At 42.5% G+C, this 24,835-nt stretch overlaps 1 pseudogene; it reads right to left on the bottom strand.

Moving 5' to 3' along the window:
• Window positions 1-14,976: 14,976 nt before the first annotated feature.
• On the bottom strand, window positions 14,977-23,607 carry LOC144260124 (maternal DNA replication licensing factor mcm3-like; annotated as a pseudogene).
• Between the last annotated feature and the right edge of the window lie 1,228 nt (window positions 23,608-24,835).

Genomic DNA, 24,835 nt, shown 5'->3' with positions numbered 1-24,835 from the left:
CACAGCACATCAGACACAAGACCTAGTATTGCTAACTAAATTATTTATATGACTCCCACCATAGTAGTATCTGGGCACCTCACAATCTCAGTGTATCCTCACAACCCCTCAAGGTAGGAAAGTATTATCCCCATTTTATAGATATGAAACTGAGGCAAAGAGAGATGAACAGACTAAAGCAAGGTCACACAGGAAGACTTTGGTAGAAGAGGATCTGAACCTTGGTCATTCCAGTTCCAGGCTAGCACTCTAGCTATTAGGCCATCCTTCATCTCTGGGCCTTATCAAGTTGAGTACGAGAAATTAGTGATCTACTGTATTATGTAGATTTGTATGTACAGTGCCCAGAGGTGTAACTTTCTACAAAGAACGTGCCAAGAGATTTTGCAGATCTGTAGGCAATTCACCAGTACATATTTTAGATACTAAGTACTTGAAAAAAGTATTTATATAATAGCAAATACAACTTGATTAGTAAAATTTTTCAGTTTTCAAATTTTTCCAAAAATCATAATCCAAAAATTTTCATTTCTTTAGATTTTTTTGTGTGTAAAATAGTTACCATTTTCCCATCAGCTCTGTGGTGAAGGCATTTCAACAACATCGTCTGAAAATGCAGCTAATATTTTTAAAGCATTTTTAGCTGTTTTCTATTAGCCTTTGTTGGAGCTGAAGACTCCAGAGAACAGTCAGGCAAAACTAATAAGGGTGATTAGAGGCAATAAGCAGGGTGGATTAAAAATATATATCTGTATCATACTGTATCTGACTTGAAATAACTTCCTTATTTGAGGCACCTCACTGATCAATTTGCATGTAAGTAGTCAAAAATGCCCCATCTCTTAAAATAAGGAGACAGATTTGCGTGGATTTATGCAACAGTAGACACACAAAAAAGTCTTATGATTTTATATGTTTCAACTAGCTCTGGCTAAATATATTTAAGAATGGAATGTTGTAAACAATCAGCCTTTCATAATTTTAAACAAACTACAAGACGTAGGACTTCAGATATAATCTTTTTTTGAGTCAGAAGCTTATCAAATTTATTCTTAAGAGGCCTGTAAATAAATGTGCCACCTGAACTCTAACATGACTAGCTCTATCAGAGCGAGAAAGCTTAAGGTATATAGTACTCCACTGACGAAGGCCCAGATTCAATCAAACACTTAATCGTACACTAAGTCCTGCTGGCCTCAAATAGCAATCGATGAAGACTGCATAAAATTAGGAGACTAAAGGTGGGTTTTTTATAGGGAGGGATAACCATCAGAACACACCAGAGCTTAACCAACTGTTGTGATACTATTTTTCTATACAAATAGGGTGGGGAATTAAAAACACATATCTGGGTTGGGTGATAAAGTGCTGCATTTTGGGAATGTCTTCACTGTCAACAGGAACTTACCTTGAAGTTCTAATCTGACGGGATGAAGCTGAATTGCAATATGACCATTTCTAGTAAAACCAGCACTGAAGATATATCAAGATCTGGTCTTATATAGTCTTCCCAAAGACCTGACTCACATTGTCTCAAAATGAAAATTTCCCTACAGAGGTTCCATCACGTTTAGTGAAACATTTTAACTTTTTAGATGAGCTAAAACAAATCTTGGAAGGAAGGAGGTGAACACATTTCAAGTTGTTAATTAATATTTTGTCAATAAACACACATCAAGGTATCAGAGGGGTAGCCGTGTTAGTCTGGATCTGTAAAAGCGGCAAAGAGTCCTGTGGCACCTTATAGTCTAACAGACATATTGGAGCATAAGCTTTCATGGGTGAATACCCACTTTGTCAGATGCATGTATTCACCCACAAAAGCTTATGCTCCAATACGTCTGTTAGTCTATAAGGTGCCACAGGACTCTGAGACATCAAGGTGTTACAGTTAATGTACAGCTCAAGCCCTATATGGAGTAAACTAGACATCCCACTCCAGCTCATGAGTTTAAAAAAGGAAGAAAACAACCAGGTATATTTTATTAAGATTATTACATACTTGGCTGGGTACATAGGTGCCAGAACTAGGGGTGCTGGGAGTGCTGCAACACCCCCAGGCTTGGAATGGGTTTCCATTATGTACAGGGTTTACAGTTTGGTTCAATGGCTCTGAGCACCCCTATTGTACAAATTGTTCCAGCTCCCCAGGCTGGGTACGATCTTTACTGGTGAAAAAGTAGGAGTCCTGAAGTGCTTTCAGTTCATGACTTTTCTTATGTCTGGAGCTCTTCCTTCAAGAGAACATTAAAAAAAATTCACCTGCTCCACAGAAGCTAGGGTTTTTTGTTGCTGTTTGTTTTGGTTTTACTTGATGCCATATTGACTAAGCGCTTCTTGGCTTGACCCCTTATCCTCGTTCTCTTCATTTACTTTTCTTTTTTTTTCTGGTTCCCCAAGACCTTTAAGATAATTTTAAAATTTCTAGTAATTCCATCAAATTTCTAAACTAAAAGTTAATTGTATTAGAATACTACAGCTTCACCTTCTTGAAGGAAACAACTTGAACCAACTCCAATGCCATTTCAGCATCTTGAAGGTCTATTGTCCTGCTCATTGTGGCTTTTGTGTGAGCAGCTGATACAGCCAGAGTTGACTGGGTTAACTGGCATTGTCTAAATGTAAGTAAACATATACAATTCAGATAGCTACTATCTAGCACTATGTTTCAACCAAGCCCTTTCAGCATGTACAGTTTATGAGACTTGTACACTCATTCCAAGGGGACAATGTACTGAAGCAGATTTCATTCTTGTGTGTGCAAAGCAAGAGGTTAACATTCGGGATCTGTCTACAATTGGAGTTGGAGGTGTGATTCCCAGTTTGAGGAGACATACTCGTGCCAGCTCACATCCAGCTAGTGTACTAAAAATAGCCAGGCACCCACAGTGGTGCAGGCAGAAGCTTGCGCTCACCACACAAGGAACGTCCGCATGGGGTCCAGTCTGGACAGGTTTGTAGTCTGGGCCGCTAGCCTCTCCCGCCGTTGCCCACACTACTGCAGCTACAATAATTTTTAGTATGCTAGCTCAATGAGAGCCAACACAAGTATGTCTTCTGGAGCTGGGCCTCACATGCCCAGCTCTGAGTGCAGACATAGCCTTGGAGCCAAATTCAGGTCCATAAAAATTTTACCTGCTTACTCTAGAAGTCTCTAGGCCAAATTCAGCAGTTAGATAAACAGGGGTGTAAGTGACCCAGTTTTCTGAACATCCTACGCACACTGTGTAAGGAATCATTCCTCTTTCAGTAGTGTCCCTATGGGTGTGCCACTGGAGGTGTGCTTAAATTCCTGTGCTGATGATCGGAGGACTTCAGTAACAGCATCCAGTAGGCCCGCACATGAGCTGTCTCTCCTTGTGCCCTGCCATGAGGCTAGCCAGCATGCACAGACTAACCCCCCTCAGTTCCTTCTCAACCGCCCTTGGCTGGAGATGGAGCTATTAGCAGTCCGTTTGTGACCATTATTTCATTAACATTTCTATAGTTAGTTATTCTCCCCAGTCTTTGTGTAAGGGGACTGTTGCCCCCTTACTAACATTCAGTGGGGGTGTTTTAGTTGTTATCTCCCAGTACTCAAAGGGGAAGGGTTGAGGGGGAATCAGGACCCTGAGACTGACAGTCCCCAGGTACAATGGGGAGAGGCCAGTGCTCAGGTCAGCCTGAATGACAGGGCGAGCAGGCTAATCAGGGAGTCAGGAGGCCAGGGAGGTCCCGTCCTCCGTGTGAGCTGGATTTGCCTGGGTCAGACAGAGTGGGGCCAAACTAAGGAGAAGGCAGGGCCCCAAGCTCATTTGGGGAGCAGAGCTGTGCCAGATCCAGAGGGACCAGAAAAGCAGCCCAGAGAGAGCAGACCCTGTCCTGGGAGCAGAGCTGCATCCCCAAAGCTAGAGGCCCAGCCCAGAGAGAGCAGACTTGCCCTGGGAGCAGAGCTGCAGCAACCAGAGCCAGAGGGGCCAGAAAAGCAGCCCAGGAAGCAGGTCAGTGCTGGGAGCAGAGTCACAGAAGCAGCCTGCGGAGCAGACCTGCCCTGGGAGCAGAGTTGCAGCAACCAGAGGCAGAGGGGCCAAAGAAGCAGCCCAGGGAGCTGGAGGCAGAGCAGCAGCAGCAGTGCAGAGACAGAGTGGTGGAGCTGGGGCTGGAGCAGTCCGGAGCTGGGTGTGGTGAGCAGCTGGGGAGAGTGAGGGGGACCCTGGGCAGCGGGCCCAGCACAGGGAGACGTCTCAGCCAAGAGGCTCTGCAGGCCAGGCTTGGATCGTAACCCCGACAGGGCGGGGGCGACACTGGGAAGAAGGGTCCTACCACTTAGACCCTGAGAGCGTGTGGCCACCACCAGAGCAAGTGTCCAGCCAACTCACAGCATCCCTACAGCACAGCCAGGGCCTGAGAAGGGGGCCTGGGACTTACAAGGAACAGACTGTGAACTGCCCTGACATCCCAGAGACACTGTTTGTGATGTTCCCTGGCACAGAGCGGGGTGATGTGTTTCCTTTAACCTTTCCCATTTTTCCTTATTCTTTTTAAAATTAATGTTGATTAAATAACTTGCATTTGCTTTAACTTGTATGTAATGGTCAGTGGGTCAGAGAAGTGCTCAGTGCAGAGAGAGTACCCCGGAGTGGGTACACCTTAGCCCCTGTGCTAGCAGGGTTGGGGGTCATGCCCCCCAGGAATCCTGGGCCCAGCCTTGTTGGGGATACAAGGACTCTGCCAGACAGGAGAGTGGAAGGGGAGTCCTCAAGGGCAGGGAGGCTACTGGGTAAAGGAAGTGGGAACGAGGACTCAGATCCTTTCGCTAGCCCACTTCACCGGGGTAGTGCAGAAGCCAGGAAAGTTCCCCACAATAGCGGTTCTATTCCCCCACTTACATTTGTTGTAGTTTTCTTCTTTTATTTTCTTCCTGAACAAAAACACACACCTTGCTTTCAGCTGCTCCTGTGTTGCTCTCTGATTCTTTGTGGGCTGCCTACTCACAACCCCCACAACTGTTACCCAAACAATATTCAACAAAGCCCCTCCAGCCATTCAGTCCAAAGCTGCTGAGTGGGTTCACATACCCCTTTTGTCTTGTCTTAGGGAGGGATTTATGATTAACTTATTCTTACAATTATGTTAATTGACATGTATGTTCACACCCGTCAATCTCAACATGGTTTGTGACCCATGCAGTCTCCAGTACTTTTCAGCGTAACATGTAGTTATGGAGATAGTACAGTAGCTCATTTCACCATTTTACAAGAGAGGAAATCGAGTAGTAAGGTCACAATAAATCACTGTCAAATCTGAGATGAGGTCATGAACACAGCGCCTCGTGTTACGGAGCTGTCCGTTCTTCCTCATGACCGGGGGGTCGCTACTTGTTCAAGCAGAGTCAGCTCAACTGCAGACATCCACCTACAAGATAGTTTGGAGCAGCCCTAGGGCCATCAGAAGCAGACTGGGAAACATTACCCTCCCACAGCCATGAACTGGGTTGAGGTCCTTTCCCTTCTTAAACCCCTTCCCAGCTCTACCCCAAAATCATACGCACACCAAATACACCCATGGCCGGGGTGGACCTCTGGTCACGGCTTTCAAAGACACCAGAAACCAAATCTGGGTAACCGGACAGAGGCAGTGGGAATAGGATAGAGAACAACATGGGACCTTTTAGGAAGGCTCAGATGACAGGATTTTAAAATTGAAAGCAGCTGGCTTTCATTTTTGAGTATTTCACAAGGCAGAGGGCTAGGAATTTACCTGTTAAAAAAAGTCTTATGTTAGCCCTGACATTTCTAGGTCCCTCATTTCAGAGGAGCCTGCAGCCATGGACTTCAAGAGCTCGGCTTTGGCAGCCAGCTAAAAGTCAGTTGTAGCTAAAGTTTGCAACATATATTTTAATTGTGGTGACAAATGGTTCATACGTTGGACGCTTGTGGACTGCTATTCCTGTGCAAAAAATGGGTGAAGGTAAGAAACCTCTAAAAAGAGAATATTTAAATGAATGCTATAGAATCACATACAGATACATAGATTCCAAGGCCAGAAAGGACCACTGTGATCATCTAGTTGGACCTCCTGTATAACTTAGGCCATGAAACTTCCCCAAAATAACTCATAGAGCAGATCTGTTAGAAAAAAACTCCCAATCTTGAATCGATCAAGATCCTTGATAAATTGTTCCAATAGTTAATTACTCTCACTGTTAAAAATTGACACCTTATTTCCAGGTTGAAAAGGCGATATATCAGACAAAGTTTAATTTAATCCTGGAAGAAAAAGGGGCGGGGGTGGGGGATGGCGGGAGGGAGAGAGAGAGAGACTTCCAAAAGTTCAGTAAATCCTGTAAGCAACTTCAAATATCAGTAATATGTTATTTCCAGCTTCCGTGACTTGTATTTTATACTCCCCCACCCCCCAAAAAATAAAAGTTTTCATATGAAGACCATGAAAGATTAAACTTTGAATGTAATTTAAAACTTGAAAGCTGTTAAAAAGTGATAATTTAGGCTAGATAAAAGCAAGAGCATTGACCTAGCATTTTTAATTATTCTAGGAATGATGATCTTCTGTATTGGACCCCATGTGTTGCAAGCAGCACAAAAACGAAAGTTGAAGCACTTAAATAGACCTTTACAATGAGATACTAGTAGTTTAAGCCTTAACATTTTAAGAATCTGGTGGGAAGTCTCCTTTGCATTCTAGAATTCAAATATTTTATTCCAGCATTTCCTTTTGTCCCACCTAGTTTCAAAACCATGCCTCAATGATTAACTGCCAAAATGCTCTCCCTGGACCCAGGCTAACATGTATGTTGCTAGTGTACAAAAAATATTGCAAGTGAAAAAAGTCATGTTGATTTCAAACTCAAATTAGAAACAAGAAAGAGAACACTGACTTTAGAAACAGAAGTGTAATAGAGTGTAAAGGACAGACCCTGGACTTCATAAGAATGCTACATTTTACAGAACCAAGCTATTTTAGTACAATAGTTATAAAGAACTGGAAAAAACCAAAACAATCTTTGTCCATTGCAATAAGACTAGAACGGTGAAGGGATGGTCACACTTTTCTGACAGGTATGATAGAACCTCCCAAATTAGAGACTTTCCCTTATGATTACTAGATTCCCTAGCTCCAGAATCCTCATGGAATAATTGGCATCTGTTATATATTCTTCAGAGAAATGTACCTGAATTTCCTGTTCCCTGAACATTCCATGAAGATTTTTTTTTACAGCTGTATTCCTATTACAACTGTTCCAAAGAATTAGTTCAATGTCCATCCCAGCATTTTGTTTTACTAACGACAGAAGTTTGATGGATATTGCTTTGGGTCAAAAGGCCCTGTAGATTCATTAAATGTCTAGCATGAATATTAATGGCTGCACACATAATGTGCCTTCATACATTGCAAGGTATTTCCTTCACGCTCCTATACAGGTCCCTTTAGACAAGAAAAGATGGGACTACTATTTTTAACTGAGTTAGTTAAAATGTAGGCAGTAAACTGTACACAAAGTATCATTTTGATGACACCAGTAATTGCCCATGCAAGTTATCCATTTGAAAAGAAAAGGGAAGTATTTTTTAAAGAGATTCTGGAAGGATTTAATACTCTCATTATTTCATGTTAATCCATTTTTAAAGACAAGTTACCAAAACAACTTGATCAGTTTGATATGTATAAGAAAGTTGTTATTTCTACCAAGAGGTATCAAGTACCACGTTGGTATCACTAAGTTAACATACTTTAATTATGAAGACCTAAAAGAAGTGATATTTGCAAATGAAGCAGTAACTGAACTTTTACCATGCCTACCCGTAACAGAAGTCTAGTTTCACAAACTTGATAGAGACACTGATGGACCATTCTTGAAATCAGTGAGTGTTTTGCCAGAGGAAGGAGTGCAGGATTAGGTTCTACATTTATTGCCCATTATGACTCCACAAGTTATGAACATAAAACAGATGTCAAGCAAACGGGAAAGCGTGGGACAAAATAGAGACTGTAAAAGCGTGCCCCAAAATAAAATACATTGATCCTGAGACAGTAACAAACATTTTTGTAAAAGACAAAATGATGTGAGTCATTGTACTAGTTTGGCTTTTATTTTCTTACTAATGCATAACAGAAGAATATAGGCATATTTTGTGATTCCCCATAATTCTATTTGTGGTTCTCCATGATTAGTCCGCCACAGTTTAAAATAGAGGGCACTACCAGTTAAAAGATCTTTCGGGTCTCTTGTTAACTTGTAAGCTGCTGACAGTGTCTGCATAAAGCTTGAAAACCGCGCAATTGCTCTAAGCGATACTTTGTAATTTGATATTGACATTTTGTGACAACAACTGTTCTTAGAAATGACACAGAGACTCCCACCCTCTGTAGTTTTATCTTGCTTTACATATTAAAAAACAGTGAGTCTCAAATGAATTAGCAACACCCCGAAAGTTAAAGAGACAGTAGAATAACTGTGATTAAGATAAAGAATGTATGTGAATGAATGATTGGTTCAGATGATAAATGAATGGTTGGGAAGGTGCCAGCCTAGGAATTCAGTATCGATCAGCCAAAGAATGTGCAGAGTGGAGACAACCAGAGGACCCCCGCAGGTCAGACTGGAATCCACCCAACAGCCTCAAGGATGGGAGAGCCAAAGAACAAGATAACATCTGGCAGCACGGAGCCGTCAGGAATGTGCCATCTGCTGATTGATTCAGCAACAGCATGATGAAGCAATTCCCATAGACTGGCCTAGGAAGAAAGTCCTATAAAAATGGACTCTAGAAACTGAGAACTTCGAGTTTGGTTCTGCTGCCACCCTCCAGGAGCGTTGGATGTGCTTCTGACACGGACTCGGCTCCACTCTCGTATACAGGCTACCTGGCCAGTATTCTGTCACGGGCAACTGCTAGGCTGGTAACTATAACAACTAAGCAGAACTTGTGTGAATGAATGTATGAATGGATATGTGTATAAATAAGGTATAAGTAAGGAATAGTAGTGACATAGAATTGTGTGTTTTTACAAAAAATGCGGCATTTTGCCTTATCCCCATTACAAGATCCTGTTGGTCTTATTTTTATGATATAACATAATTGGTGGAGAATTGCGAAAGGGGGAATATTGGTAAAATACCTCAGTTATTGTAAACATTGGTATGCATGCTGCCAAGTGATCTGGCATAATATGATTGGGTTAACCAAACCTGCTGGCCTCTGGGAAGGTAGCAGGGGAAAGTGTATAATATAAGATTAAGCTACGATTACCGCGTCCCAATCCTATTGTTCACTGAAGTATCGGGACAACAGGAAGGTCCAAGAGCCAGGTTAAGCTACTTGCTGGAACAAGGAGTAGCAGGATCAGGGAATCTAGGCTGTGTCACTCGCCGAGTAAAGATCAGGAGTGACAAAGAAGCCACTCACTGAGTAAAGTTCAGGGGTAACGGGGGAAATTAAAGATTTGTTAGGATGTTGAGGAAAAGACAGGGAAAATCAGTTACAGAAGGAGGAATGGAACTGGAAGAAGCTCCAACCTCACCTTTCGTTAAAGAAATTACAGCTTTCAAACAAGTCCTTCAAAAATATGGGCATAGTCTGTGGACTGAACAAGCCCTTGTAGATGTCTGTACTATTTCAAACCTAGAGGATAGATTGGCTCAATACATTCTCATGTACAAACCTTCTAGCACTGCCAAACGAGATGCGGCAGCAATTTGGCTATTATGGGAGACATGTAATGACAGTTACTTCCGCTTAGCTACCTGCAAAGAAAATAACATCTCTCTGCACGAAAAGCTAATCAATTAGAAAAAGGGATAGAAAATTGGAAAGTAATGGCAATAAACTCACAAAGTCAGATGGAAATGATAAAGGAAGCACTGCAGGAATGCAAAGGTGAAGAAAGATTCCTGACAGAACAAGTTACTGCACTTAAAGAATTAGAAAGCGAAAAACAAGCCCTAATTAAAGAAAATCAGGTCCTACAAGGGATGCTTAAAAAGTTAACATTGGAACAAGGCAGAACCCCCGTAAACCACAATCGCTGCGAATCCATTATTAAGCAGCTAAAACTAAAATTGGGATTCACTACCCGCCAAATAGCGGCCATTAGTTCAGGAGAATGGGACCCTGCCAACCTTAAACTGAAATCAGATTGGGAAGAAGCAGCCTGGGACCCCCAGGAAATTTGGGAAGGAGACATTTGGGATGACCTAAAGGAAAGTCCTACAGCCCTGGTGGCCACTTTAGAACGGCGCACCATAACTGCCCCCAGAGCAGACGCCAAGGGCGGGGGTAACGAACAAATTGCAACTATCCCGGTGTCAGCAGCTGACCTAAAGGCAATTGCTGACCACCTAGGAACTCTGAGTAGAGAATCCTTCTTTCGGTGGTGTACCGATGCCTTCCTACTAGTCGGGAGAGAAAAATTAACTACTACAGAAATTTACCGGTTTATGGGGATATGTGCGGCACCAGAAATAAGAGCGACTCTGGACCGCATTTAAGTAGATGAAGCTGCCAACAGATTATCCTTAATGGCAATCTTCGGGGAACAAATAGGGAGAGAAATTTTATAGCCCAAGCTGTAGCTTCCACCCAGGGTCCCAATGAGGACCCGGAAAACTACCTCACCCGATGGGCATTAATGCAGGTAATGTCCGGTCTAGTAACAGTGACTGGTATTACCAATCTGTACACATTACCATTCCCCGTCTCATCCCTGAGAGATTGTGTCGTGTCACTACTACCTATTATTCAGGGAAACTTGCTGTTTGGCAGGACGGGCACCCCGCTACCCTAGAAGAATTAAGGAGGATGGTGCAACAAATCACCATGCATGCGGGGCCAAAACCTAATATAAAAAAGGAAAGAGTTGCATATGTGGCAGCCATGGAGCCAACAATTACTTATTCAAATGAGAGTGGAACAAAGGAAGTTGTAGGACCCTGTGGAGGCTACTCAAGGGGGAGGTCTCAAGGTCGGGGAAACTATCAGCCAAGAAGGAAATTGTATCCAGAATTACCCAAAACTAAAACAACCGAGGGAAGTAACCAGCCTCAGGGATGTTCTGATAAGCCCAGTTCAGATATGCGCTGTATGACATGGAGATTGTTAATGCAGTTTGGGGGAGATTGGGAAAAATGGGACAGGGCTCCCATGACTGATATCATGAGGGAAATCCTAAGGCTGCAAAGCTATCAAAGGAATGTATTGGGGATAACTACCCCGAGCGTCCCTCTAATGGATTTGCCTCCTCCCCTGGCAGAGGACCAAGAATACTTGGAGGGAAGCCTGCTGAACATAGAATCTCCACCTGGCATAGGAGCACAGCAGTGGAGATTAATAGGAAAGTTGACCTGGGATCCAGGAGGGAGACCCCACATATACGTTCAGCAAGGTAATCAAGCTCCTACCCTAGCCCTGATTGACACCGGAGCCTCAGTCTCCCTGATTAGAGCAACCCCCGCATTGGCAAAAAGGGGCAGGAAGTGATCCTGCAATCATTTCAGGGGAAACCCAGCATAGGACAAGAATGATTATAAGTCCCTTTCACGGTACAAGGTTTTCCCTTCTCGGTACAATGCTTTAACACAACCGGGAATTTAGTCCAAACAAAATATATGACTAATGATGTAATTCTGGGAACAGACTGGCTGTTTAAAAATAACATCATAATTGACTTACCCCAGAGTGCCCTATGGAGTCTGGAAGCCGTCTCCCCTTTTCTACCAACAGAAAGGCAAAACAACATTGTTGCCAAAAGAGGAAACCAATTGATCGCAGCCCTCGCCACCGAACAGAAGGAGGAGTGGCGTGCGAAGTTTCCCACGGTCTGGATCCAGAAGAGGACAGATTGTGGTAAAATCAATGCTTGTGTCAAAATTATAGGTGAACTGGTGCAACCCCAGAAACAGTACCACTACCCCAAGGAAGCTGAAGCACAGTTGGTCCAGATCATCAAGAACCTGGAAGAACAGGATGTTATCAGGAAAACGAACTCTCCCTTCAACTCCCCAATACGGCCAGTCATGAAGGCACACGGGCAATCCTGGCAACTGACTATTGATTACAGAAGGCTCAACAAAGGAAGCATACCCATGGCCCCCATCGTGGCAGATATGACACAAGTTATCCAAAAGTTACAAGCCACCTCCAGGTACTTTTCAGTTATAGATCTGGCTAACTGTTTCTTTGCAATACCATTACACCCTGATTCACAGGATCGGTTTGCCTTCACCATAAGGGATCAGCAATACACTTTTCAGCATTTGCCCCAAGGATTTCAAGACTCTCCGGCTATCACCCACAGACATGTGTTAGATATGTTGGACCGGTTAAGTCTGTCAGATCGACCACTCATCTTTTCCTATGTGGATGATATTTTGGTTTTCGGAGAACTCGAGACGCAGGTACAAAAACTTACAGAGGACGTCCTCGCACTAATCCAGGACACCGAATTCAAGGTAAGCCTGGAAAAAGCACAATTAGTGCAAACCCAGGTCATTTACCTAGGTATTATCATTGGCCAGGAGGGAAGGCAGGTAGATCAAAGGAAGGTAAGGCCACTAATTGAAATGCCAGCCCCTACCGATGTACGCTCATTAAGGGTTTTGTTGGGAGGATTCAACTTTTTACAGCCTCATATCTATAAATATGCAGAGATCACCCTTCCTTTATGGAAACTGCTGAAGAAAAGACACATTGGGAATGGGGTCCGGACCAGGATACTGCTTTAAATACCCTGAAACAAAAAGCCCGAACCGCCCCTGCTTTACGCTTCCCGGACGAATCTAAACCATTTGTCATCCAGTTAGCAGCTAATGAAGTGGCCATGGCGGCCACTCGCCTATAACAAAATGAAAATCAGAAATTGGTACCTGTGGTATACGAATCTAAGAAATTGCAGGGAGCCGAACTAAATTTTGACGCTCGCGAACGTGAGTGCCTGACAGCTGTATGGGCAGTTCAGTCCTTTGAGCCGCTTACCAGTGCCCTGATTACTATACAAAGCGCACACACGCCTCTGAAATACATCCTGTCTGGGAAATTAATAGGAGGCAGGGTATCCAACACCTGGATGGCACAATGGACTCTAACCCTGGTAAACAGGGGAGTCCGGGCTGACACAGTATCCAAATCTGACATGATGACTCATGCTCTTATCAAAACGGGGACAAGGCATGAATGTCCGGTAGTCACACTAGAACAGAGAATCGCACAAGCCCAAGCACCCCCCCTTGAAGAATTAGATACCATGGGTTGGGAGAGACATATTTGGTTCACCGACGGCAGTTCCACGGTGGTTCACGGTAAAAAGAGAATCAGATATGCAGCCATAAACTTAGAAGAAGAGGTGCTAAAGGGGTATTTGGATCACAGCTCAACACAACATGCCGAACTCCATGCAATATACCAAGTCTTAAAACAGTATGAAACAGAGATCTGCCCTAAGACTGTATACATCTATGCTGACAGCAACTATTGTGTAAACAGGGTGCAATATTGGATGTTTGATTGGCAAAGGAATGATTGGAAAGCTGCGGACGGTAAAGAAATAGCATACGTAGATGAATGGAAATGGATTTATGCCTGGGTTACCTCTCATCCCGACCAGTTAAAAATCAAACATGTAAAGGCACATGTGAAAGGCTCGGCAGTTGAAACTGTATGGAATAACCGTGCCAACACTATAGCCAGAGATTATGAAGGGATAGCAGTGGTAACCTGAAGACAGGAACAGAAAGTATTAGAATCAGTCCGTGTCCTAGGAAGAATTGAAAGGCAGGAACTGGTGAATATAGCTCACCAGTTCATGCATGAAGGAGTGGAAGGGATGCTGGGGAGGTTAAAGCAAGTGACAGAATGGAGGGGGATGAGAGATGACGTAGAAACGTGGGTCAGGAATTGTGTATAGTGCGCCAAAAATAAAGCTCGACCCCCCACACCAGCCCCAAATACTCCATCAGAGGGGGCTGGGTCCCTGGCATAGAATCCAAATGGACTTCATTGACAAATTGTCAAGGAGTAGAGAAGGAAGGGTCAAAGTTTTCCCCACCAGGAACAATAGCGCTCGCACTGCTGCTAAAAAGCTGTTCTCTGAAGTAGTTTGCAGACATGGGACTCCTGAAATTATTGATTCAGACAATGGAGGGTCATTTGTGGGAGACATATTTACCCTAATGCTTAAAGCCTTGGGGGTGTCACACAAACTCCACGTCTCATACAGACCCCAGTCCTCAGGACAAGTGGAAAGAATGAACTGCACCATTAAAGAAGCCATCAGAAAAGTTGTAGATCATACCAGTAAAAACTGGCCTGAAAAGCTGCCACTAATACTGGCAGCCATCTGCAGCAGTAACAGGCTAAAAACTAAAATCCAGCCATACCAGATCCTCTTCGGACAGGCAATGAGGCTGGTCATTAACTCCAAGCAAGCGGCAGATACGGAGACAAACAATGCGCTTGGAACTCATGAGCATTGGCAGTGGTTAAAACAGTTACAGGAAGATAAAGCCACCCTCCAGCATAGGGTGAGCCAAGCCATTGAGCTCATGCATAAAAAGATGGATCAAAAGAAAATTGGGGACTCCCTACTATAGGAGCCAGGGGATCAGGTAATGTATTTAAAGTTGGACAAAAGGGATCACACACTGGAGTCAAAGTGGGCCGGTCCCTACTCCATAGTTGATCACCTCAGCCCTCTCATTTACCGCATAAACAAAAATGGCAAATTAAAGTGGGTTCACGTTTCACAAATCAATTAATTCTGTTCCGTTGTAATTATATTTTCAGACACAACACCCCAACAACAATTGCGAACCGGGAGCTGTGAACGTGGTGTGTTTTTATTTCTGCAGGACTGTTGGGCACAGAATACTGCTGCTCAGACCGCCAGTTAAAAAGAGAGGCAGAACAATGCTTCGAATGAAATGGAAAACAGAACTGCAGCAGGTATGTCAGTTCTTGGTCTGGATCAAAGCATTTGCCCTAATCACGGTGGTAAAGACACAACCTAAACCCAAAGGAAAAATACACCCAGGCACATCCATGCCCATCCATAACAATGATATCCATGCTCCAGGATACCTGGGACAAGGTGAAACAATTCTCACTGCCTTACTGATACATAACAACTCACAAACAGACAACGTACCATGGACCCCAGTACAACAACCAGATATACATTTAAGATGGGTTGATTTTAATACTAATCTTACACTAACACCTTTAGGGGAAACTCAGGTATATGTTGGGGAAGGGGAACTGGGGCTACAAGCAAATATTTCAGTCCCCGCAGGAAAGGAAAAACATTGGATGGTGGGGGTACAAACAGAAGGGTATGTGGGAGATACCGCCATGCTTTCTGACTACCCCTCACTCCCTTATGCATGGGATGAATTCGTAAAATCAGGGACCCTTGTAACAGTAATCGTAGTATACTGCCCGAGTCACACACATGCAATACCATTCCCTGATGGGTGTTACTGGAAATGGGAGAAAGAACATGTGTTTATAAGAAATACCCCATTACACATGGCAAAACCTGCCTTATTTAAGGTCCAAACTACTCCAGTGAAAGTCTTGGTGAGCCCCCTTCTGGTAGAAGTAAAAATTGACGTGGATCGGACACGATTAAATGTCTCAAGAGTAGAGCCCAAGTGTATGCCCTTTTATCCGATGAAGTGAGCTGTAGCTCACGAAAGCTTATGCTCAGATAAATTGGTTAGTCTCTAAGGTGCCACACGTACTCCTTTCCTTTTTGCGAATACAGACTAACACGGCTGCTACTCTGAAACCTCTCCCTATACTGTTAGCCTGGATGAGGATGCACAAATTATCCCTCCCAGATACGCCTCACCCCAGAACTAAAAGAGATATTATGGATACCATGCTGGGTGGGTTTGGAGCGGGAGCGGAACTTGCCAACTCAGTGGATTTGGAAACTATTAAGAACAAATTAAGCTCCCTGGCTCGAATGCAGGACAGCCTGATACAAAAACAAATACATGCCAATGTAGAATTGGTCTGGGTAACCTAAAAGCCAGATGGAATCTTTGACAATGGGTTAATACTAGCACATGGCTTATGCATAAGAAAAATTTAGAAATAGGAAACTACATGGCCATAGCTATGGGATGCACTGAAATGCAGATACTTGCCCTAGCTACTTTGGAACATGAAATGTTCTGGGTAATATCAGAAAATATTAAGGTTTTGATGCATTTGTTAAAACAAAAAGAGATAATTGTTTGACACTTATCAATATGAATGGATGCAATACGTTATGCAATACGATATAACAACACTAGCATGAGGAGGAGGAGGGGGACAATAAAAATAACTCATCAATGCACTATTAACTCTACATACTCTTACTATTAATAAGATATTGATGTCTCCTCTAATGCGTGTCCCATTGTTGAGAACTTTCTCATTACTTCCAAGTAACATGCACAAAATGGCTTTTTTAATATACTTATGGCCACAAATGCTTGGTGCTAAAGACTTGCTTAAATGGTCAAAGATATCCTGTTTAAGAAACAGGAAACACTTAAATTGCATGTTATCAACATTAGAATGGAATCTCATTATCCATTAGACTCTGTTAGTGCAATTTGTAATATACTTTAGTTTGAGCTTTGCAGAATTGCCTGATCTTTGCCACACCATCAGCTGAGAATGTGGTGCTATTTCTTTGCTCATCAGTTTTGATATTATTAGCCAGCCTTATTGTGCTAGATATTTTTTACCCAGATGCAAAGAAAATTACGTAAATTAACTATTAAACAAATACTAGAATGAAGACTATTGTCTTCATGACACAAGAGCCGCTTGGGAAAAAAGAGGGCAAAGAATCAAATTCTTGGTTTTAAAATGGTTATTAGATTTATCCTTTTTACTATGCCTTAATGAAGGAAATCCTCCCCTAAAAAGAGGATTTAATGAAGTCTCAACATCAGAATAGCATAGTTTTCCAGCATTTGGGATTTTTCTCTCCCCTCTTCCTCCCTGCCATCCTCCCATTCTCCCCACCTCAAAAATAACCTGATTAAGCCATGTTTTCCATGCTGTAAGAGGTACCCAACTACAGAATGGATTTTTGAGTTTTGGGAGAGGATTTCTACTTGAGGGAAATGAAAGAGAATGACAAGCAGGTTTTTTATTTGTTTTCAAAGAGGCTTGCACTTAATCATGTACAGCTGACCAAACAACTCTTAAGCTATGCTGCAAATCAGAAGAAATATTTTGAAAACAAGCTGCATTTCTGGACCATAAAAGCAATGGAACACACCTTGATTTGTGGCCTCTAAAGTTATCTCTCTTTAATTTGTTCTCTTTACTCTATAAACTACTTCTGAGAAAAGAATATATAAGAAAGTTACTTTTAAAAAGGTGTAATGAGAAAATGCTTCCTGCCAAGTTATCCAAATGAAATATAAATAAAGTTGTTGTTCATGCAGAGCACAGACCTAAACTTGACTGCAAAGGGTTGGTATATTTCTTTAGAATTGTTGGAATGGAGGAAAAAAAAGGTTTTCTATTTCACAGTTAAAACAACTTAAATTGAGCACAAATTACCTCCTACCTAAATGTGCCAGAGGTGAGGTTTTCTTTCTCGGAGGGGAGGCAGTAATATTTCCCACTACCTGAACTCTGTCTCCAGGTTTACATATGTTCACCAGATCATCATAAGTAGTAATATCCACAGAGTGAGGAAGCTGACCAGCTGGTACTTTTTCAGTCATTCCAGAGGACTGGAAAAGGGCAAATATAGTGCCCATCTATAAAAAGCGGACTAAGGACAACCCAGGGAATTACAGTCAGTCAGCTTAACTTCAGTATCTGGAAAGATAATGGAGCACATAATTAAGCAGTCAATCTGCAAACTTCTAAAGACAGTCAGCATGGATTTGTCAAGAACAAATTGTGTCAAACCAACCTGATAGCTTTCTTTGACAGGGTAACAGGCCTTTTGGATGGGGGGAAGTGGTATATATGGTATATCTTGACTTTAGTGAGGCTTTTGATACTGTTTCGCATGACCTTCTCCTAAAGAAACTAGGGAAATACAACCTAGATGGAGCTACTTTAATGTGGGTGCATAACTGGCTGGAAAACGGTTCCCAGAGAGTAGTTATTAGTGGTTCACAGTCAAACTGGAAGGGCATAACGAGTGAGGTCCTGCAGGGAGCAGTTCTGGGTCCAGTTCAGTTCAATATCTTCATCAGTGATTTAGATAATGACATAGAGAGTACATTTAAAAAGTTTGCAGATGATACCAAGCTGGGAGGGGTTGAAAGTGATTTGGAGGATAGGATTAAAATTCCAAATGAGCTGGACAAATTAGAGAAATGGTCTGAAATAAATAGGATGAAATTCAGTAAGGACAAATGCAAAGTACTCCACTTAGGAAGGAACAATTAGTTGCACACATACAAAATGGGAAAGGACTGCCTAGGAAGGAGTACTGCAGAAAGGGATCTGGGGGTCATAGTGGATGACAGGATAAATATGAGTCAGCACTGTAACACTGTTGCAAAAAAAAGCAAACATCATTCTGGGATGTATAAGCAGGAGTATTATAAGCAAGACACGAGAATTAATTCTTCCACTCTACTCTGCACTGATTAGACCTCAACTAAAGGTCCAGTTCCGGGCACCACATTTCAGGAAAGATGTGGACAATTGGAGAAAGTCCATAGAAAAGCAACAAAAATGATTAAATGTCTAGAAAACATGATCTCTGAGGATAGGACTAGACGCAGTGGACCTAAATTGCAGCAAGAGCAGTTTAAGTTGTACATTAGGAAAAACTTCCTACCTGTTAAGGCGATTAAGCCCTGGAACAAATATCCTAGCTTGGCTGTGGAATCTCCGTCATTGGAGATTTTTAAGAGCTGGTTAGGCAAACATCTATCAAGGAAGGTCTAGATAATACTTAGTCCCTCCATAAGAGCAACGGATTGGACTAAATCAGCAGTTCTCAACCAAAGGTCCGGGGTCCCCTGGGCGGCCACGAGCAGGTTTCAGGGGGTTCGCCAAAATATACAGGAGAGCGGGTCTGGGCATTAGACTCACTGGGGCCCAGGGCAGAACGCCAAAGCCTGATCCTGACTCCTGGGGCTGAAGCCAAAGCCCAAGCAACGTAACTTTGCGGGGCCCCTTGTGGCATGGGACCCCACGCAATTGCCCTGCTTGCTGCCCCCTAATGCTGGCCCTGGCTTTTAATCTATTGTATATGCAGAAAACCCAGTTGTTGTGGGCCGTGGAGTTTTATAGCATGGGAGACGGGGGCTCAGAAAGAAAATGGTTGAGAACCCCTGGACTAGACGACCTCTTGAGGTCCCTGCCAGCCCTATGATTCTATTATTTCCAGCATACTGATAACTTGCTGATCCCTGCAGATGAATAACCCATACTCTGTTTCTAAAGAATTATTTTCTTCATCTGTGAAAGGTGGACATTGTACTAGGTATCGTCATCGATGGCATGCTATGCTATTAGTTTTTAATTAAAATTTTTACAACACACTTTATGTTTGTTGCATGTGCTGTGTTTGAGAGTTGTGAGATCAGTATATCTTCTTTCAAGTGTCTTTTTTTATAGCAGGACACCAACAAACACTTTGTATAACTTTAGGTGTCATCAAGAAGTCTAGTTAGTAAAGTCATACGCTGGCTTTGTTTTAGTAGTAATTATAGACGTCAATCACAGAAGTAACAATACTTGAAATCATGTTTACAAGAAATCATTTATTTTAATATTTTTATTAATATAAGATGATCTTCTGTGGTTTATATACCCAACACTAAGTTGTTATGCACCTAAGTCATTCCCTACATAAAGTTAAAAATCTCATTCATTCATTCATTGTTAAGAGGGCCGTTTCAATTTGGAGAGACATGGTCAACCAAATATATTTAGATCTGGTTTTGAGAGCATTTTTATGACTTCTTCCATCTGTGCCCCTCCCTGCCCCCCAAAAAAGATAATTTAGCTACTTAATATGATCACCCTTTGCAGAAATTTTAAACTGAATGTTCCCTTCCTAGGTATGCAACATCTTTGCACTTTTCCACCCAGGAGAACAAGGGGGAAGGAGCAGCATCACTGTCATAGTCACAGCACATAATGGTACAAGTAGGACGAGAATCACTTTGCTAAATTATTTGAATAAGAACTAAGGTTACACCAGCCACATGTGTACATGACAGGATTCATTCCCTCCCATCTCCACCCCACAACGCTAGGTGCTCCACAAACCCACCCATTTCCACATGAGCTTACAGTCAAGGATTCCAATCCAAGGAATCCATGCTGATAAACTCCTACAGTAGCACGGAGCCACACTCAGATCAGTTTCCAGAATAACAGCCGTGTTAGTCTGTATTCGCAAAAAGAAAAGGCATACTTGTGGCACCTTAGAGACTAACCAATTTATTTAAGCATAAGCTTTCGTGAGCTACAGCTCACTTCATCGGATGCATACTGTGGAAAGTGTAGAAGATCTTTTTATACACACAAAGCATGAAAAAATACCTCCCACCCCCCCACTCTCCTGCTGGTAATAGCTTATCTAAAGTGATCACTCTCCTTACAATGTGTATGATAATCAAGTTAGGCCGTTTCCAGCACAAATCCAGGGTTTCACAGAAGTAGAGGGGCCTGCCTATGCAGGTGTGATTATAGAATCAGGACCTAAGGTGACAAGTGACACAGAAAGGGTGGGAGGAGAGGGCTATATTTTTATATATACACCCCTTTCAAGCAGCAGGGAAATAAAGCCTAATCAAAAGGTACATAAACATTCAAAATAATTAAATTTGATCACAAATCCTTCCACCCAGACCAAGCTACCAAGGAAATGAGCTGACAGGATATGAGGAGAGACATGATTTGCTCCAAAGTTTCCTTCTAATCCAACACTGAACTCTTTGGACTTTTTTGGAATAGGTTGCATCAATGGAAGCGACAAAATCTTTTAATGCTTTTCAGAGAGCAATCAGCAATGCATCAATCAACCAGCTGCAATATAAAATAATTAAACCAGGGAAAGCTGCTACAGTAGTCTTACTTTAAAATCCTGAAAACCTTTACATTTTGGGGATTTGATGGCACTGGCTAAAGCCAAACACGTTGGTACAGGGACAGAAACTACACAGTCGTCTTAACATAGCGCAACTAAATATACCTCTTCCATTTCCTGAACAGCAACAGCTTAACTTTATGAGGACTTGTTGTTGTTGTAGCAGATCACAAGAAAACAAGCCTAAACCCAAATTCATTTAACTCCTAGGAAAATTTTTTTGGAACTTTGGAATTCTTTGGAATTTTTTTTTCTCTAGTGGCTAGCAGTCACCCTCTACTTTTATATATGAAAATATAGAAAATAAATTGAGCTATTAACAGAATTTATCTTACTAAACAGAATTAAATCCAAGTGAAGATCACAAAGGGACACAGTTAAAGAAAAATGCATTCAAGAAATCCTTACCTGTGCGACTAGACTTTGATTTTAAAGAAACCCTTACCATTTTAATCTAGGCTACTTTTCACATTTGTTTACCTTTTCCATTTCACTCTGCTTGGACAGAGCATATACATTAACCAGTTTCACTTCCTGTTTATAGGTCAGTTTCATTTTCCTATCACCACATAGAAGCACAGTATTATGTTAATGTTTTCACTATTGCAGGAGAAATGTTTAAATCCTATTAACCCTGTATGTTGATTTTTAAAAAGAGGCCAAGGGCAATATTTTTACTTGTGCTCAATCTTGTAAAATCTTATTTAACAAAATCAAAATATGTGGGCCTAGCCATCTTTTCAGCACCCCTTTAATAATGTGTCAATTTTACAGAGTACTCCTTCACATTCATTTGAAACATGTAATGATCAGTTTTAAACATTACATAAATAGTAAAGCTGTCTCATTGTGGAATACAGCTATGTATAAATACCTCCCAAATATTTACAATGTATTTAAAAAGAGGATGAGTTGAGTTATAACCAACCCTAAAAAAAGGTCAAATAATTCCATTACTATAACTAGAAACGTGTTTAAGAACTCAACTTGCAAGGGTTAACACAGAACGATAAATAATGGCTCATACATAAAGCATGTCATTGGAGCAGAGCTCCATTGGAAGGACTCTTTGTAATTTATGGGGAGTCTCATTTTCCTGACTGAAATGATATTTATCACTAAGAATTCCTGTATGGTTCCAGATTGTTTGATTTCCGTGGGAGTTTTGTCTGAGTAATGGGTGTAGGATCCAGCCCACTGAGGCAAATATCACAAAACAGAGTCAGGGAGACCTTGATCTATTAAGAAAGAGGACAAGTTAGCAATGAGTATTTCATACTACATATTCAGAGGCCTTAAACCAGAATCTTTTTGTTTCCTTGTAGGTCTTTCTAATTATACAGAGCAGAATGCACAAGTATAAAAGGAGTATGATGGTGTTCTGCAGGCTACTGCATTACAGGGGTTCTCAAACTTTTTGATGGGATCCTCTTTGAAAATATTTCAGGCTGTTATGACCAATGGTGAGCTGGAGCCGGTTCGCACCAGTTCATGCAAACCGGTTGTTAAATTTAGAAGCCAGTTTAGAACCGGTTGTTAAAGGTTTGGGCAAACTCTGGTCCGCAGGACCATCCTCTCTGGCCCGCCTGAGCTCCTGGCTGGGGAGGCTCCCCTTGAGAATCCCTTTTTACTCATCCGGCGGCGCCCCTGGTCTTCGACAGCACATCGGGGGCGGGTCCCCCAGTGCCGCCGAAGACCCGGAGCGAGTGAAGGACGTGTCTCCGAAGTGCTGCCAAAGACCCGGAGCGACTGAAGGAACCGGTTCTTCAGATTTTGGCAGCTCATCACTGGTTCTGACCCCCCACAACTCCATGCCACCCTTACTTCTGTGCTGCTCCTAGTAGCAGCATTGCCTTCAGTGCTGGGTGCCCGGCCAGCAGCTGCTGCTTCCCTCTCTGCCGTCAGAGCTGAGCAGCTGGATAGTGGTGGCTGCTGGCCAGGCACCCTGCTCTGAAGGCAGCGCAGAAGTAAGGGTAGCAATACCACGACCCCCATACAATAGGGTCCCCCTTTTGGGTTGGGACCCCCCAGTTTGAGAAATGTTGCTTTAGTTTCAAGCACCTTCAGCCATGACATAAATACAAGCCTACTGTTAGAACTTAGAAAAATTTCTTTATTAACAAAATATTACTACAGGAAGAAATGGTGTCGCGTATGCAATATGTTCTTATTCTACTTTTTGGGTGGTGTACCTTTAAATGCAGGGACAACTATCATTGTGGGCCTTTGATTTTTAGCATCCACAAATCCAGCTAAACTCCATAGGAGCTGCTTTGTTCATCTGAAAAGCACGTCCTTTGTGTTTCGTGCATAGTGTTACTGAGAGGGTCTTTGCATGCTCTCTTTTATTTAGCCTTTACTTCTGTTCTTCCTCAATTCGATTGAGAATAAGTCATTCACACAATTATATAGTTGGTCTTTGTGTGTGGAAAACATGACTCTAGAAAGTTTTATGACCAACAGTGAGGTTGCAACTTCAAGAATAAGAACTGTTGGCTTGGATAAAATAATTCTTTTACTTACCACTTTGTCCATTCCTCATATTTCCAATTAAGATAATTTATCCTGACAATTAGGTGATGTTGATTTTTACCAGTCCCATTTCTGACTTTGCCATGGTAGATCCCTTGGTCTTCCTGAAAATTAATACATTTAAGTAATTGAAAGAAACAAGGGTCCACTAGAACACAAGTCATTTTATCTGATAAAAGTTAAAAAAATCAGACCTCAGCGGTTTTCATTTCAACAGGACAGCCACCATCACACCAGTAACGCTTTTTTGTACTATTGCAAAGGGAAGAGGCCACCAACTCTAAACAAAGTTGTATACACCACACGGCTAGTTAGCAGCTTAGGGTGACTTATTCTGAACCAGGGAAAGAAACACTTCAATGCAGCAGGGACAGGTTTGTTCCCCCCACAAACCAATGTTTCCCCTTGGAGCAGGGGAAGGTGAAGAGGGTTAATTTTACATGCTTAGATGTGGGTACACTCAAAAAACAGGGAAACTGAGTGCTCAGCCCTATAGTTTCAGAGTTTACCTCTATCCAGACCATCAGAATAATGCTCAGCAGCAGTAAAGGACTTTGCAAATAGCTGTGTGTGCAATGTTATATGTAAGTGATTGACTGACCCTGGGAAACACGCCAGGTACCAGTAACCACATCCACACACCCACACCCTGCCCAAGCAGAGGACTGGGGCGAGGGAACAAATGGCTGTGCAAGCCCAGTCCCCAGAAAACCCATAAGGGGCACAGACAGCGGGAGTGAAGGAACAAGGCTGGCTCTGTCTAGCAAACGCCAAGTGCTGGTCCGCGAGCAGCTGCTACTCTTGTACCCAGATGCCTAGTAGGGAGATGTCTTTTTGAGATGCATAGAGTAGGAGGGGGCAGAAACGAGTTGTGTCTGGGCCATTGTTGGTAGGCAGATGCACAATAAGCACTCCACACCCAGAAGTTTCTGGAATTGGGTGTGGTAGTTTTGGGTATGCTCAATAGGTTCCCTGGAGCTGGACTCGGTTGAGGGCAAGCAGTCAGGGCAGCGGTATCACAAAAGGCCATGTGCCTGTGTGGGCTGGGAGAAGCTGATGCACAGGAGCAGAAAGCAGGCTCGTTTCCCCTGACAGGGCAGCACTTTGCATCAGGATTTTTTTTTTTTTTTTTTAAACTTATCTACTTAATCTGAGTGGTTGGTTAATTTGCCTAACTGAGAGATTCCAGCCAGGCGGAAGAGTCTGCCTGGATTCCAGCTGGAGATTTCTA

This window comes from Eretmochelys imbricata, chromosome 2 (genome assembly GCF_965152235.1).
Source record: "Eretmochelys imbricata isolate rEreImb1 chromosome 2, rEreImb1.hap1, whole genome shotgun sequence".
In the NCBI taxonomy this organism is placed as follows: domain Eukaryota; kingdom Metazoa; phylum Chordata; order Testudines; family Cheloniidae; genus Eretmochelys; species Eretmochelys imbricata.
This window is presented reverse-complemented; position numbering and strand designations above follow the sequence as displayed.